The 17,110-nt window shown below is 38.0% G+C and overlaps 2 long non-coding RNA genes across 2 annotated transcripts; one reads left to right on the top strand and one right to left on the bottom strand.

The window, feature by feature from the left end:
- The first annotated feature begins 2,850 nt into the window (after positions 1-2,850).
- On the top strand, positions 2,851-16,597 carry LOC120311666. The gene is made up of 3 exons (XR_005557693.1): positions 2,851-3,318; positions 13,860-13,905; positions 16,585-16,597. It is a non-coding gene; the product is annotated as an uncharacterized LOC120311666 (long non-coding RNA).
- LOC120311664 lies at positions 15,778-16,640 on the bottom strand. Its single transcript, XR_005557692.1, has 2 exons — positions 16,500-16,640; positions 15,778-16,160 (listed from the first exon to the last, which is right to left on the bottom strand). It is a non-coding gene; the product is annotated as an uncharacterized LOC120311664 (long non-coding RNA).
- Between the last annotated feature and the right edge of the window lie 470 nt (positions 16,641-17,110).

The raw sequence follows: 17,110 nt of genomic DNA, 5'->3' as shown, positions 1-17,110 counted from the left end.
AGAGAATGGGAGGAGAAGATTTTAGTAGTCTAAATAATCCAAGATACAGACCAGAGTTTGCCAAGAGAAGAAAAACAAAAGGCATTTTTTGCAAGGTTATAAAGTCTATTGAATATGGGAACAAAGGAGAGTTAAAGCCAAAATATCATTGGTGGATGGTAACATTTTTAATGAAAGTAAAAAGGCATGTATTGGGGAGAAGAGATTGGGAGAAATAAAAGAGAAACCCTATGTCAAACATACTGAGCAAGAGAGACTGACAAATCTTCCATGCAGAAATGGAGCAGGACCTGGAAGCCCAACAGAGAGAGAGAGAGGAAAGCAATCAAAGAACTTCCATCACTAGAAACTTATCTTGTCCAGCCTAGATTTATTTATAGCGTGAAGCTAACTTTGAGAAAAATGTAGAGTTGTGTTGCCTCTAGTAAGCATGTTTGTAGATGGTATGCTTATAATACTATTTTTTGGTTCTAACTTATTTCCAGAATCTGCCAAAAGATCACTCTTCACTGGCACATCTTGGAAGAACAGGGTCACACCTGGTATCAACAGGGTGCCCAAGGCAAGGGCAGAGTAGGCCCTATCAGGACCTTGGACAGATCACACTAACAATTTTTCACCTAAAAACTGCTAGCAATAAAGAAAGGTCTTCTGAAAACTTTTGAGGAAGTTTAAATTTACTTTTAATTCTATCTGTTCTGAATCTGGATGAGAATTAACAGGCTCAGACCTAATATTAGCTGGATGGAGTGATCATAGTTTAAGAAGCCCTCCAAGATCATGAATATTCTCTCTTTGGTACTGGACTGTATTACATGTGAAATTAGTTCATAACTTGAGGATCTTCTTGGACTCATCTCCCACTTGAAGAACAGGTACCAGTTACAAGTAAAAGGCCCTTTGCACAACCACATGTAGTATATCAGTTAGTACCATTCCATGATTGTTTCTCATCTGGACTATTGTAATGTGTTGTACATTGGAATGCCCTTGATGACCACCCATAAGCTTCAGCTGAATAGTAACTCAAGTAATGAAAGAAGCCTCTAGACTAAGGAGTGTATCCCTTCTGCTTTGAAAGCTGCATCAGTTAACATTTTCCTTCTAGGGGCAGTTCAAGATTCTGTTTGTCCTCTCCAACATTTTACATGGCTTAAGACTGCCTTCTTTCCCATCCATTAAATCAGGATGATGAGCTCTCTTGAGATCCTCTCTTAGAAAACATTTGTTATGAGGGGAAACCTCATGTTGTGGAATTTTGTGTGAAATTGTTTGCTGTACTTGAATGGATGAGTCTTAATTTTTTCTTATAGATGATCTTCAGCTACTCAAGGTCCTGATTGGACTGGAATGAAATACAATATAAACCACAATAGAGAATTAATCAATCTGTATATTTATTTAATTTTATTTATATGCCGCCCAATCCCAAGGGACTCAGGGTGGCGTACAAAATTAAAACAATAATCTAACAATAAAACAATAAAATAATACAATCAAATAAAATATGTATCTCCAAAAGAATGTTTCTTCACCCTTTGGCCTTAGAGTATTGGGACTATTGGTTATTTGGGGGAAAGGAAGTGACCTTATTTCCTACTCTTCTGCAGCTATTTTGTCTGACCTTGAGAATTGGATGATGGCTTTTTCATTAGAGTTTTCCCTGTGGGTCATTCTGTGGGTGATAAGGGAGAATGTACACCAGAGAATATGACAGTGGGGTCAAACTGGGTAAGGCAATTGGAATGCCCATCTCTTACAATTAAATGTATAAATAGGATATGAGTCCATGTCACCTTAGACCATATCTTACTAAGTTCCATTTTTGATCAGCAGAGTTACAGACTCTGAAGGAGCTTCCTTTTGCCATTGGTTCAGAGAGAGAACGCAAACAAATGGGTGGGCTTGACAAAAGGGAACAGACAAAGTGGAAGCCACTACTGCTTCCTGCTTTGCCCCTGTCAATCTCCCTGTCAATCTCCTCTACAGCAATTAAATTTAGACTAGAAGAAAAAGAGGAGTGGGGGTAATGTCCTGAGGGACATCTTTCCCAAAGGTCAGAAATATATTTGGGGAGGGGGTGTATTGCTGTTTTATTGTTTTTATATTGGGTTTTTATCCTTGTAAGCTAGTCACTGAGTTTGATGGCCCTAGACGTTTTCATAAACGAACAAATAAATTAATAAGTAAATATTATGCTCTCATCAGGATACCTACAATACTTTTAAATGGATCCCCTGCCTTTCTTCTCATCTAAATACTCAGAGTAGCTAATCACAAAAAGAAAAAAGAGGGAGAAAGGTGATTGTCATACATCAAATAAAGATGACTTCTCGAAACTCCTCATTTTATAATAGTGTTAGCCTTGTGAAGCTGGTCCTGGTTTTAATTTGTAAATGGCTGCTTCCCATAAGTTCGCTGGACCCTCTTCCCCCTCAGCTCAGCTCTTTTGCTATTATTTTCTGTTAAGACAAAAGGACCCTAGGAGATGAGATGAGGCAGAGGGAAAGAGAGGACTTGATGCCTTTCACCCCTTTTCTTTTAAAATCAGATGCCATCTCACTTACATATCATTTTGTATATGACCAGACAGACTGGGATTTTTTAAAAAAATAGGTCTGCCATCATTCTGCCTAATTTTGCCCTAATACTACAACACTTTGGAGAGAGAGAAAATGATGGGAAACACTTGAAGTCCAACGGGTGAGCAGTCCACTCTTTCCTTAGAAGTGAGAGTCTGAAAATATCTCTGCAGCTCAGCTGAATAGTCCATCTGATTCAATTATCAGCCTAGAAGGAGCCCATTGGAGGGTGGTTCATTTGAGCACTGAGCTGCTGCAGCAGCTACTGCCTGCCAAGGACTGCTAGTCACTCAGACGATTTGCCTTTTCTTATTTACCGGGGGCTGTTTCAGGTCTCCTCCCTCCTCTCCTGTCACTTCTTTTCTGCTCTTTGTCAACTTGTGGTTTTAGGTGGAAACGGTTTCTTTTCCCTGCATCATCTAGCAGGATCTCTGAGGCATGAAGTGTAACCACAGGACTTTTCTTATCCAACAGAGCCTTTGCTGGAGTGGACACCATTCAAGCTCTGATATGCACATTGTGGCCTGTCACGTTTGTTCTCCTCGGTAACAGGGAGAGGAGAAGACGGAAAGCACAGGCAGCCTCTGAGTGAAACTCTACAGGCATCAGAGTCGAGGGAAAGAAACCTGCAGCTGTGTTGGCACCCTTCTCTTTTGCTGCTCGGATCACCCAAGCTTTGCTTCCTAATCCAGACAGCAAAAGCTTCAGCTCTGTCAGCTGAACTGCCTTCTAGCAGGTAAGATAATATTACCCAGAGATGGCCAGGAATGCTTGAGCAAGCAGGAAGAGACAGAAAGCCTGATACGTCTTGTATAGATTACTGAGAACTGTAAAAGACAGATAATCTAAAAATGACTTCCTTCTCTATTGAGAATCCACCCAGGCTACAAAATTAGAGACTTAGTCAAGGGCTCCTTCTTTTCCTATGTGTGCCCAGGGACAATCTGAAAGACTAATGATCCAGAACTCAGAAAGGCATCCACCTTCCCCATCTCTGTACTTTTATTAGTGATGGGTCCACCCTTGAATACTGGTGAGGAAATCATGGGAATGTTCTAAGAAGAAAGATTAGGTTTGCTTAGATGCCAATTCTCTAGCTTCTGCATTAGCAAGAATGACAAAAGTGATCCTAGATATAAGTTATCTTTTTACCTGTCTTTAATTATACGAAGACTTTCAAACCATCTAGGCCATCCTAAGCGGTGCAAAGGATTTTGCCTACTTGTTTGCTTTTCTTTTGCTAAATTCCCCACTGTAAGAAATTTGTAAAGTAATGGGGTTCCCACATTGGAAGTCAGTTTACCTTCTTCCTTTCCTTAAGTTTTTTTTTTCCACATCAAACAATTGGGACAAATGGCTCAGGAGAGGTTGAGAACCCTCTGCAGGCTTCCTGGTCAATCAAAATGTTCTGCTGTTTCTCTCCAAGTGTTGATACTTTAGAGCAGGTGAAACAGTTAACATGGTGGTGGTGGTGGTGGTGCTGGCTTGGAATTGCATGCATACTTTTAAGAGTGTGTACAACGTGTCTTTCCATTTGTTTCTACTTGTGATCTGCTGTGTTCTGAATCACATGGGTCTAATGGAACCTATCTCACCATCTTGATATAAAGCAAAAAATGTTTCCTTGAACATTGCATTCACATGTTCCTTTTAAAGTTTATACCTCTCACTGCTTTTGTAATACTCTGGCTTACAGCAACATGGGTAGCAGTGAAAATAATGATATGGTCCAATTACATTTGCTCTAAACCTAGAAAAAAAAATCCAGTGTTATTCTAGTGCCTGATGACTCTCAGATATCCAGTAATGGATTGTTTGTTTGTTTTGGCTTATGAATCAAAAGCAATACTGTTTTCATGGACTATTTTGAGATAGTGCTGTAACTGACCTTACCCCAGATCAGGGAACCAAGCATGTTATTAGTACCTGTGTTGGCATATGTTTGCCAGAGCTCTCCAGGGCTGAAACAGTTTGCTGGAGCATGCTTTCTTTTCCCTGTCTTTGTATAAAGCCATAGGGACATATGCTCACTGTATTATTTTTACTTTTAAAATACAGCAAAAGAAAGAAGGGATGGGTGCTTGCACTCAAGGATCACTAGATGACTGAAGTCCCTACAATCAATGAAATCTGTTGTAGAATTATTACCAACATAATATTTGTTGGTATGAATTTGATGCCTGGGGTAAATTTTGCTTTGCTGAATGATGCACACAACTCTGGTGTCTTAACTGCTCGACAAGCAGAAATCAAACTCTGATTCCATTTCTGCTGAAACCACATTTCTAGCAGATCCTGACTAATGACTTCAAGGGAAATACTGTATAATGTGTGATCATTGGGTAAGATTTATGGGGAAAACATCATATCTGGAAGTTCCATACTATTCTAGGTATGAAAGAGTGGTACAATGTATGTCTCAAGGCAATTAATACTGAAAAAAATGTCATATTGAAGCTTAAATTTTTGGGGTGTAAGATAAAAATAATAGAGATGGGTTACTTATCCCCCCCCCTTCCCCACATATATCTATTCTTCTACTTATGGGGGAATATCTTTTACTTCATGGATAGAAAAGCAGTCATGAAGCCATTTTAAGTGGGAAAAGAGATAGAGGGGAAATGATTCTCATAAGGATTGTTTGTTTCGATGTTATTTTGCTCAGGAGGATTCAAACCATTGTAAGTGACCCAAACAGAATCAGAGAAGCATTTGTGCCTCCATTCTAAGCTTCCTTTAGCCCTTTATTTCCTTTACGATCTCTTTTTCTAATAAAAAAAAACATGGCAGAAAACTTCAATAATTTCAAAAGAAAAGTTATATGACGGTAAGTACATCTTGGTATATATATATACTATTGCATTAGATTTCCTCCCTTGGTGTGGGCAAAGTCATCTAAGGCATTCCACAGAAGACTTCAATACTGGAAGAAGGTCTGAGTGCTCTAATTATGTGCATGCAGTAGACTAGAAGGTGACAGCAAGCAAAAGGTTCCACATCCCTTTCCTGAACTTGCCCAACCCCCAATTATCTATCACCCTCCAGTTGTAAGAATTGTAAGGGAATCAAAGCCAAGAAGGAGGAACCTATCTACAGCAGCTCTCCTAAATCCAAGCCCATCTGATAATGACTTCTCTCCAGTCTTTATAACATGTACTGGGCCTTCCTGGTGTCATAAATGTTAATAAACAGTTTCGGAAGCAAGTGGAAGAGGCCAGAGGGAAGAATCTAAGGATTTGATACTTCCTGCTTTGAGATTGGAGACCTCAGTCAAAAGCACCCGCCCACTGCATTCTTAATTAAACCAACTTTAATTACATATTTAACTCAAACAATTTTTTTTCATTTCACATGGATAAGGCTACTTATAGGGTGTGTGTTTTTCTCTCACAAGGATAAGGCTACTTATAGAGCGGGTTGAACTATCTACTCAGATTCTTCATGGGTGGAAACTGGGCTATTTCTTTCATAATATCCAGAACTGAAATTGTAATACAGATAGCAGTGTTTCTTTGTCCTCAGTGATATCTGAGGAGTATATAGGCCATAGTGTTTTTTTTCCATGTGTAAAAACTACAAAGAATCTTATGTTTACCCAAAATATGAAGACATGTGTAATGGCACAGGCTTTGGGAGAGGAACATTATTTTGTTCATTTATTTACTTTAATGAATTGCTTCCTATGAAACCAGGTGGTTTACTAGTACACAATTAAAAGGTATTCAAATACAATGATAAAACGCTAAAAATAACATATAAGATACAATATGTCAGGTACAAGAAAACAGGAATCAGGACAGAGTTCAAAAGTACTACAATTTATTTCATGCTACCTATACGTAAGAATCTGAACTACTAACAGTCAAGGAAAATTGGCACTAGATAACAGTGAATGGAGTTCATGGGTGGCTGAACTTAGGTTCCAAACTGATGACCCATTTGATACTGCCCTTGAGCTCAGCCTCATCAACTCCTACAGAATAATTTAAAAAGCAGTGTGTGGCAAAGAAGACAGAACCAAGCAAATTCACAAATTGAAAGACAAAGACAACACTGAAAGAAGAGGCTAAGACCTTCTGGATTTCAGTGGAGGGAACATTCTAGAATACAGGTACTACTGCAGAGAAGACCTGCATGTAAGCAAACACAAATTTATACTTTATTGTTTGGCGGTGAACAAGGCAAGATTTCATTAGAGGTTCTTAACAATCAACCATCAGTGCATAGAAAGTGAGCCCATGTCTCCTAGTCCCAAATTGCATATGAGCTTATCGATCAGAAGTAAATCCTTGAATCTAGCTTGGTGGTTAATTGATAATTAATATTATCATAAAGTAACAAGTGAACAATGAAATCAGGTGGGTAAATACGTATCAAAGTGAAAATGGTAGGAGGAAATGAATAGCATTCACCTGTGAGTGTTTCATGTAAATCCTGCATCACTTAGAAAACATATTTTAATAAGCAATTTAAATGTAATGGTTTTTCATTTCTACTGTATAATTCGTATACTGTTTTTTTTAAAGTGCAGGCTTTATTTAATTTCCCAATTTCATCTGATTTTGCTATCCTTGTTTTGTGAATTTGTTGGGGAAGCCTGTCCTGAGTGATAAAGTAAAACTCAAAGAATTGAACTTTCCAGTTATATCCTGAAAACACCGTTTTTAACTTGTATAGTAACATTTATTAATTAGGGTTGCCCCCATTTTTTCCACTTGATATTTTTGCAAGGGCTGGAATTAGCAATGTTGAATGCATAAGTATTAGTCTGGGTACAGTAACTTCATAACAATTCCAAGAATTACCTTTATGTAAACTGCATTCCTGAGCATTAATTAAGCTCATAAATCTCAGCTATAAGTTTCAGTTATAGCGTTTTGTCTACTTGTAGGTTTTGTAAGGAATTGCCTTGGATAACATCTGGGAAATTAACATATCAGTTCGACTCATCAGAAGAATGAGTCACGGAAAGCATGTTATGTCAATGTTCTATTATCCATCCAAGTAAAGGATGCTAGGCTAGGGAGGGTCCTGAAGCTGCTGTTGTGGATTCATCATCTTGATAAATACAGGTAGTTGTTGACTTAAGACCATTCATTTAGTAACCAAAGTATTCTTTTTGAAATGATTTGCATATTATTGGAGAAATCCCAGTAATACGCCAAAATAATTTCAATTGAAAGTTGACTTTGCATCCTCTTGAAGGAAGCCCCCTTCCACTGTAATAATTAAATTCAAAGGATAATGAATAACCAATTATTCACCAACTCTTGCATGTCCCTAAGATAATCACTGAAAAGTATATTTAAAGTAAATTATGATAAATATCATAAAAGCTGGAGATGCATGCTTATCTATTAATTCTTATGTATGACACTGCAGTGTTTCTTTTTCTGCCTACTCCTTACATGCTCATTTAAGACTGTCCTTGTTATGTCTGGCAAGAGAACTAACATATATTTTAAGAACTTCTCTTAATGGGTAATAGTCTCAGAGAAAGAAAATCCTGTTGGTCCGCCTCATGGCTCCTTCCTTCTGGTACCAATTGTGCAGGCCAGTTGTAGCAAGAGTAATAGGATAGTTGTTGTAAAATGGATTCAAAAGCCATCTTGGGAATTGCACCCATAATAAGAAAAATAAAATGCAACAACAACAACAACAACAACAACAACAACAACAACAATAATAATAATAATAATAATAATAATAATTTGTCATTTGTGCTTTGAATGAGAACTCTGAATTGTTTAATGAGCCATTTGTTCTTCTTGTTGTCATTTTGTTTTTTTGGCTATCCATGGTATTCTCGACACCTTATTTCAGACATGTCAATACTCTTTCTATCCTGCTTCTTCCAAATCCAACTTTTGCTTCCCTAGAGGGTCACAGAGAATACTATTATCTGAACTATTCTAATCTTTGTAAATATAGGCATATTGTAACCTCTTTTCCACGGCCTTTGTGGCTGCTGTACCAAACATTAATCTGCAGCAAATTCATTGATTGCTTTTACCTTTACATTTTTGCTTGATTCCAAAAACCAGAAGTTATCTACCATTTCAGTATCTTCATTGTCTATCTTTCATTATTTCTCCTTAACATTTCCATTTTTATATTCCAATGCTCCTCCATCTTTATGTGTGTGTGTGTGTGTTCTGAATAGTAAGCCATAGGATTTTCTGACTGAAAGCATCAAATTCCAGTCCTTTTCAATTTGCTGATGCCTAAAAATGTCAATGAGCAGTCAGTTAATGTCATCTTTCCATGAATTGAACTTTCCCGTGTCATTTGTTCTGGTTCTTGATATAAGATTCCAGTTTTAGATTTTGTATTTCCTGAAGTTACATCAGCAACTGGATGCCCTTAAGGTTTTAATCAAAGTATGAAACACCATTTTTCAGCATTCGCATGCTGAAAACCTCTCAACTCATTCTCAATAGGTGGACCTATTTCAGTACATTTCAGTCTAGAATTTAGACCAGAACAGCATTGGTGGCCTAACAAGGTGAGAATAGTTATTCCAAGCCTCACCCTATACTTTAAATCAAGGGTCTCCAACCCCCGGGCTCCGGCCCACTACTAGCCGCGAAAGTGGCTGGTCGATGCACATGCACGCATGTGTGCAGTTCAACTTGCATAAGTGATGAGCCAACGCACATTCACGTAATTCAACTTGCATGCTTGTGTGTGCAGCTCAACTTATGCGAGCAATGGATTGGCACACTCACGTGTGCACAGCTCAGGTTACACAAATGGCTAGTGTGTGCGCATGTGCAGTCAAGTTGTGCAAGCAATGGGCCGGTGCTCATGCACACACACACACACACACACACACACACACACATCACCAGCCCATTATTTGCACAGGCCAGTTCCCCTCCCCCCCAGGGTGCCAAGCAGTAAAGGTTGGGGACCACTGCTCTAAATATTCTTAGTCTGTACGATCAACACATTCAGCTTTTTGCTGCCTCTATTCCAGTTAATTAGTTGCTATTTTCTAGGAGTTAATAAATATGGTGTCTAAGTAGTATAGCACATTTTCTGATGGCTGTATGCAGATTCAGTTTGGAAGTGTCAAGTGAATTTAGGAAAATGCCTAGACAGCCTCTCTTAGTCAGCCTTCCCTACCTTCAAAGTTTTAGGCTGGGAAATAGGAAATAGTATTATTCAGTCAGTCAGTCTGACTCAGTAAAAGCTAGTTGGATTTGCTGATCCATAAAATAATATCAATTTATTAAAAAGTCTTGGGAGTTAGAAAGTAAAACACATCAGAAGTAGTTACATGCCCTCTATAAATAGTTAAGCATCTTCAGAGAGACAATAACCTGTATCATACTGGTCTCAATTTTGAACATGTGTAAATTGTTCAGTATATTTTTGGTCCTCCCCAACATAAACAACCTTGATAGTAAAAACAACCACATAAAATATTACATGACATTGAACAAATGCACAGGGAACATAGTTATTACAACAGCTGGTATTACAGGATAGGAATATGGGGGTGGGAAGAAGCATATCAGGAACAACCTGCCATATTATGTATAGTGACAGTCTATATATGCAATAATTCATAAATAAATGAGACATACACCCCAAAGCCTAGTATTTCTGGTAATCTCATGAGATATTGTAATACAGATGGGTATTAGTTCATGAAGAGGTGAGGGTTACATGGAAGCTGAAACATATATGTCTGGAATGAATAATGCAACTCAAAATGTATTATAAATGTTTTCCTATTTACCTCATTAATCTTGGGCATAATTTGGTTTCTGAGAACTGGATTTAGAATTCTGGGTTCAACAGGTGTAATTGTAGCGGAAGACCAATTTTAGGACTGCATATTTTCTATCTTCTGTCTAAATTAATGCACATATTTCAAAAAGTCCTTAATTAGATTTCTCAAAACTGCAATCAAGAAGATAAATTTAGTTCATCTCACCTCCCCACTCCCATCCTCATTTCTCATTCTTTGAAGGCTAACCTTTTTGGGCCAGTTAGCATTTATAATTGAAGGCCTTAAAGTAAACATATTGTTTTGAATATGTGTTTAACTGATCCCAAATTACAGGATGAAGCTGCAGGCAAGTACTATAACCACTGTAAGCCACCAGTCTTTTCTGTCTATCAGAAAAGGCTGAAGTGTGTATCCATGATCAAGACACTTGCTCTGCTCCTACTGTTTCTGTCTCACTGCCATTAAACAAAAGCTAGTTTATTTTCTCTTGGTGCTTTAGCACATTTAGCTTCCTATGCCGATATTCCTTCTCTTTCATGTTCCTCTTTGATTTTCTGCCCTCCAGTAAGAGAACAAAAAATAAAGGGGATATATTTTATGATTTTATATTTTATTGAATTCAGAATGAGGGAAGCAAATGGACAACACATTTCAGCAGTAGCAATGTGGAAGAAGGAGACCAGTTAACTGAGAACCTCTTCCCCACAACCCCTCAACATTGGGAATCAAAACTGCAAATAACTACTGAATAGTTAGAAAGATAACAGACACCAATATTAGACTGTAGATGTTCACTGAAATGGTTATGCTTAATTTTCAGAAGACTTTGTAATAAAATTTCATACTGTACTATGTGTAACTTTTCTTGCTTTAGTGGGAACATGAAGATATTTGTACAACAAATGTATGCATTGAATACAATAAATTCACTGCATATATGTGTTGTACAAGTATGTCAACCTCTATCATTCTCTCTCTGCATGGATTTACCTAGACTTGCCAGACCAAACATCAAAATATAAATATAATAAGCCCATTATTATATATGATATATGATCTCCTTGGGATTCTATTGCAAAAAGCAAAAATAAACTAAAAAATGCAATCATTTGAACATTTAAATCTAGAAATACAAAGGTTTGTGTTTAGATCACAACCCACAAATAGAACTTGTTTTGACCAATCATACTGTTGTCCACACTGCTAACATCGGATGTTCTTGCTTTGACAACAGATGGAAATGCAGCCATTTTCTCTATTGCTTTTAGAATTAGTTGCTGCTGGAAGGGGGAGTAGGGATGAGAGTCCAGCTAGTCATAACAATAATAACTGAGCCGTGGGAACCCAAGGACATTGGGCCCAGACCTGATAGTGCTTTGGCGGACTGGAGAACTGGGGAGAAAGCCCGCGCTTCAAGCTAATTGGGGAATGTGATTTATGACTGTTTATTGGAGGTGGGAATTGCACTTTGTTACTTTGTATCCAGGGGAGGGGAATTTAGTTTCTGGTTTCAACTAGGTAGTGCTGATACTTTGATTCTCGAATAAAAGATTCTTTAAGGTAAACAATGCCTCGAAGTTCTTTTGAAGAATTTCATCTGTCGGAACTATGACAACTGTCAAAACTTAGGAGAGGTGGGAAAACAGCCTCCACATCATCATATTTGACATAGCAAAAGAAGGGGTCACTTCGATGGTTTGTGTTTAAGGTCACAAGTACACAGTAATGTGCAGAGCTTTCCTTCTCTCGGCTAGTGAGAAAGAGGACAACTAGCCAGCTAAATATTACCTGCAAAGATGATCCAACATACAGCTTGCATGTTTTTGTTTTTGTGCCCTTAAGTCAGTTGACTCTAGTAGACTCCTGGCAACTGCCTGGACAGGCTCCTTGCAGTTTTCTTGGCAAGATTTCAGAAGTGGATTGCCGTTACCTCCCTCCTGGGGCTGAGAGAGGTGGATTAGCCCAAGGACTTCCAAAGGCTGGTCTACAACTCACGGCCTCCCAGTTTCTAGCCTGATTCCTTTAGCAAAAGAAGAAAAGTTCAAAGGCACGCATGCATAGCCCTTTCCCATTATCCTGTTCCATTTTTGCCATTACGGTCTTATATTTGTTTCTAAATACGACTATATATAACTTGCTACAGGAGGTGGGGAATCGAACACAGCATAGAATCCCAGGAGGGAATTTCTATTTACAGAACAGCCTATTTCATAAGTGACAAGGTGCATTGCATCCATTTACAGGATTTAATTACAAAAAGGACCCAGAACTAAAAGTACTGGCAACTCAAGCTTATAATTTTGTTGTCCGGTGTTAGAATACTGAAAACCCTTCATTTACTCCTTTGCTTTTTCTGGAGGTGTTTGTGAGTGTTTGTTTTGGTCAAGAGAATGGGGGGGGGGTGTCACTGCAGCTTCCACAACCTACTCTAAGAAATTGAGAAAACGCAATCTTCATGTAAACAACTAGTTTGTAAAAATTCAACGCCGAGCCAATTTTTTGTAAATATAATTGCCATTCTCATTCATAAATACAGATTTTCCCCGGTTAATTTGCCAAATAGAAATCTTTTCCTGAACCTTCCTTCCCATACTGTATTTTCATTATTTAAAAAAAAAAAAGAAAAGGAATTAACGCAAAGATGCTTTTTCAAGAGGCAACTGGACTTTCTGTTTTTCTTTGAAGACGTTTTACTTCTCAGCCAAGAAGCTTCTTCAGGTCTGACTGGATGGTGGGGAGCTGAAGAAACATCTTGGATGAGAAGCAAAATGTCTTCAAAGAAAAACAAGAAAGTTAATTTGCCTCTTGAAAAAGCACCTTTGGAACAACCATTGACCTGGATGACTGAGAAGCTCCATAGGCCAGGGGTAGGCAACCTTGACTCTTTTATGACTCGTGGATTTCAACTCCCAGAATTCCTGAGCCAGCATGGCTGGCTGAGGAATTCTGGGAGTTGAAGTCCACGAGTCGTAAAAGAGCCAAGATTGCCTACCCCTGCCATAGACATTTAACAAGGAATTAGCTTGGGAAAAGAGGAACAGACAGTTTGGCATTCATGGAATGTGCCCAGAGTAGAGAAAAATATTGTACTTCAGGAAAATAATAAAATTAAATTTTAAAAAGTTAAAATGGAATTTTTCAATTGATATCATATGTCTATTGATATTTTTTCAGCCAAAATATTAAGCATAACATGACTAAATATTAGCCTGAGTATAAGCTTTTGTGCTCTAGTATTGATCTCAGTATAGTACCAGAAAAGTAATTCATAGTCCATACAATCATTTTTATTTATATTTTTGGATTATATCCCATCGTTTCCTCTGGAAAATCATGTGTACTGCATCTCCTCTTCCATTTGTACTCTCCTAAGCATTTCTATGAGTATTTTGTGCTGAGAGAAAGTCACTGCCCCATACTCTATCAACAAGCCACAGAATTCCATTTCCTATCTGTTGCAATTGTGTTCTGCAAAGGAACTACCTTCTTATAAGAAAATTATTTCAGGAGATATATTTATTCCTATCCCATTATAGATTACAAAGAAGAAGTATCCACTGTGAAATAAAGATGAAAGGACTGGTGAGTGAAATGAAACAAGTGAAAATTATCAGTACTATAACAAACACTGCATATGTACCTTTTTCTCACTGTATTTATTGCAAAATTCTGAATTAATCCTTCTAATAGTGCTATTATTATTATTATTACTATCATCATCATCATCATCATTTGACAGCCATAGATTGGAATTCTGCAATGCCTTAGCAGTTCTTCACCGTCACTTGCCATTCTTAATTCTGAAATCATTTTCAGCATTTAAAATAATAAAAATTGCAGATACATTGGGCTTGCAGATCCCCATTCCCTCCATCCCTGACCATACCCTGTGCTTCTTGTATCCTCAGAGAGCTTTCCACGTTCCTTGGCAAAAGAAATTTGGGGCTGTTTTGTACATGTCACCAAAAAAGTACAACTGCTTTGTGTCTAAAAGTCATAGCTTGAGCTGCACGTTCCACTTGTTAGAGAATGGTTTGGGACAACTCATTGACTGGGTTCGCATATTACACTAAGTCATCATATGCACTGTTTCTTTTGTATTGATGTTTATTGTGTTGCTTGAATCCAGCCTTTGTCTGGAATGTGTACCCTCATGTTACACTTTGATGGTTTTTTATGTATTAAAGTAAGAGAATGTTTTAGACATTGGGTTATCTGCAACCAATTTTACAATGTGTAAAAGTAGTTGAAAAGGAATATCAGGAGTATCTTCTCCACCGGTTCAGTACTGCCCTGTCTTCCAATCAACTTAATTTTATTTTGCCCAGTGAACAGCCAAGTCCATCAAGGTAGAATTAAAAAGGAAGAAGAACAGTGTGCAGCCTTATATCAGCTGTTACCAGAGCGGAAGTTCGTGTGATAATTGTCTGTTCTTCCTGGATAGTGACACAGCAGGGATAAGATAGGATGATTTTGAATACCCTGTAGAAATAACAATTATAACAATACATGGTTAATTGTTTCCATCTCCCCAGATCTGCAGAATGATGTCTGCAAACATGATTTAGCCTCTCTTCCTCATGATAACAGTGCTATAGTTAGGTCAGGCTGCCTTGAAACTCTGGGCTCAAATAACAGCCATTCTACATGTCTGAGGTCCTTAGTGCGGGAAAAACACAATCTAAGACTAGATCTAATCCCAGATCTTATCTTTTGAAAATGGAGATGAGAGGAAAATGTGATTCTTTTCATTGGGCTCCACATTAGTTGTTTTTGACTGGATTAGCACAGCAACCAACACCTGGAGATGAAATATATCCTGTTTCAAGCTCTGGTCTCAGTGTGCAGGATAAATTCTGAGTGGCTGATTTGCTGACCACAAATAACTGGCCATTATTTATATTTTCAGGCAGGCCTAAAAAGTGAAGTAGAGGAAAAGGGACAGAATGGTGTCTAAAAATGGCATGGTGAAATAAACCTATTAAATGCCCTGCCTTGGCCCAGAGGTGATTGTTGTTTTTGTATGGGCTTATTTTCCTGCAATATGGAGCAGGAGGAAATGGCTAATTGCTTTTGTAGGAGGTGATTCAGGGCAGGATTTTTGTGCTACGGAAGCCACACCTGCAGAAAACACTAAACAAACCTGAGTTGTATTGCTTTTGTGGTCTGACATTTAGGTATATGTAAAAACAAAACAAGAAGGAGATGACAAGACAAAGGAAAGTGATGGGAACATCTGGCTTAATTAACTACAGCAGAGTGTCAACAGGGAGTCAACTGTTTTAGATTTCTATCACGCTTTCTGTTTCAAAATATTTCAAAGCCCAGCCCTTCCAAATCAAAATACTGTCAAAACAGTATCACTTTCCTTAGCAATTATCACAAAATTGACAATGAGATAAAATAACCATAACGTAGTATTCCCAGAAAATGTTTAACCACCAGATAGCAACCTAGAGTCATCTAGAAGTTTAATAAGAAAGAATCGAAAAACATATAAAGATTAACTTCTTTGGACATTGAGCCAGATTCCATGTCACATATCACAAATTGCAATGCAACAATTCTTGACCAGAAGTCCCAGGGGCTGAATGATTCATTAGATTTTCTTCTTTGAGGTTACTTAGAATGCCACGACTCCGGAGGAAGAATTCAGAAACCCATTTCTTTCCTTGCAGATATTTCCTTGGCCTTTATTTCTTCAGTGTTACAGCTAAGGGTGCTCAGTGCCAGGGAGAAAATGTATAAAGAATCACTGGGTTTTCTTGCTGTATGCCTTGAAAAGCTCTGTTGAAAGCTGGAAGACCTCCTGAGCAATTTTGAGTGAAACATAGGACCTATTGGGGGTCAAAAGAATCCCATCACAGAAAATTAGCTTGGATTCTAATGGATGTTACCTTTCCTCTTCTTTTCTCTTATGCCATTAATGAAGCAATATCTGTCCTTTGTCCCAAAAAACTTTGGCATGGAAATTTGTTGAAAGTTGTCCAAAGCATTTTGGACCAAAGAATTTTTTCCAAACAATATTAGCATATCCTTTTATTCTTGTAGCAACTTAATGTAGCTGAGATATACCGTAGGCCTAAGTGCAACTATTTAGCTAACAGCAAAGGTCCTGAATCTGGATTTCCTTGATGTAAGTATAGCATCTAATAAATATTCACATGGTCACTTACTTTGTATAGAATCTTCTGCGTTGCCTTTTGCTGAAATCCAAAGCGATTCCTACCTGCCCAAACTGTGTCTTTTGAATGCTCTCAGGTACAGAAGCAAGAGCATGTGTCTGAAGAAGAGATCAGAATGATTCATTTGTTGTGGTAGGTCACTGCCCATCTGTTTGATGTCTTTTGTTGGCTGTAGTGACTAATGACACTTTAAACCGAAGAGGCTTGAGCAATGATAACATTATTTGATGTGGCTTGCTTGGACACATGATTACTCGGAAAACGGGGGAAGAAAGCCAATAGTTTTGTTTTGTTTTTCCCCTGCAACTCAGTAAGCCATAATTTATTTTTCTTCTTCAGTCTACAGATAGTGGAAGACTCTCCACAGAACTAAGGGCCAATCCCAGCTATCATTTCAGTATTAAGTTATTCATTAGGCATAAATGTTGCAAACCCTAGTAGGCTTGCCTCACTGTTCCTTTTTCAATTGTCCACATAGAAGAAATCTGCCTAGTAGTTATAAAGCAACGCCTTAGCATATGTTCTGAGAGAATCCAGAATAAAGATATGTAGAAAGAGTCTTCTTCCTTGCTGCTGCTGCTGTTGTCTTCTTCTTCTTCTTC

The sequence above is a fragment of the Crotalus tigris genome, unplaced genomic scaffold, assembly GCF_016545835.1.
Source record: "Crotalus tigris isolate CLP2741 ecotype Arizona unplaced genomic scaffold, ASM1654583v1 scf7180000017568.12009008, whole genome shotgun sequence".
NCBI classification, from domain to species: Eukaryota; Metazoa; Chordata; class Lepidosauria; order Squamata; family Viperidae; genus Crotalus; species Crotalus tigris.
The sequence above is the reverse complement of the archived record's forward strand: the minus strand, read 5'-3'. Positions and strand labels throughout refer to the sequence as shown.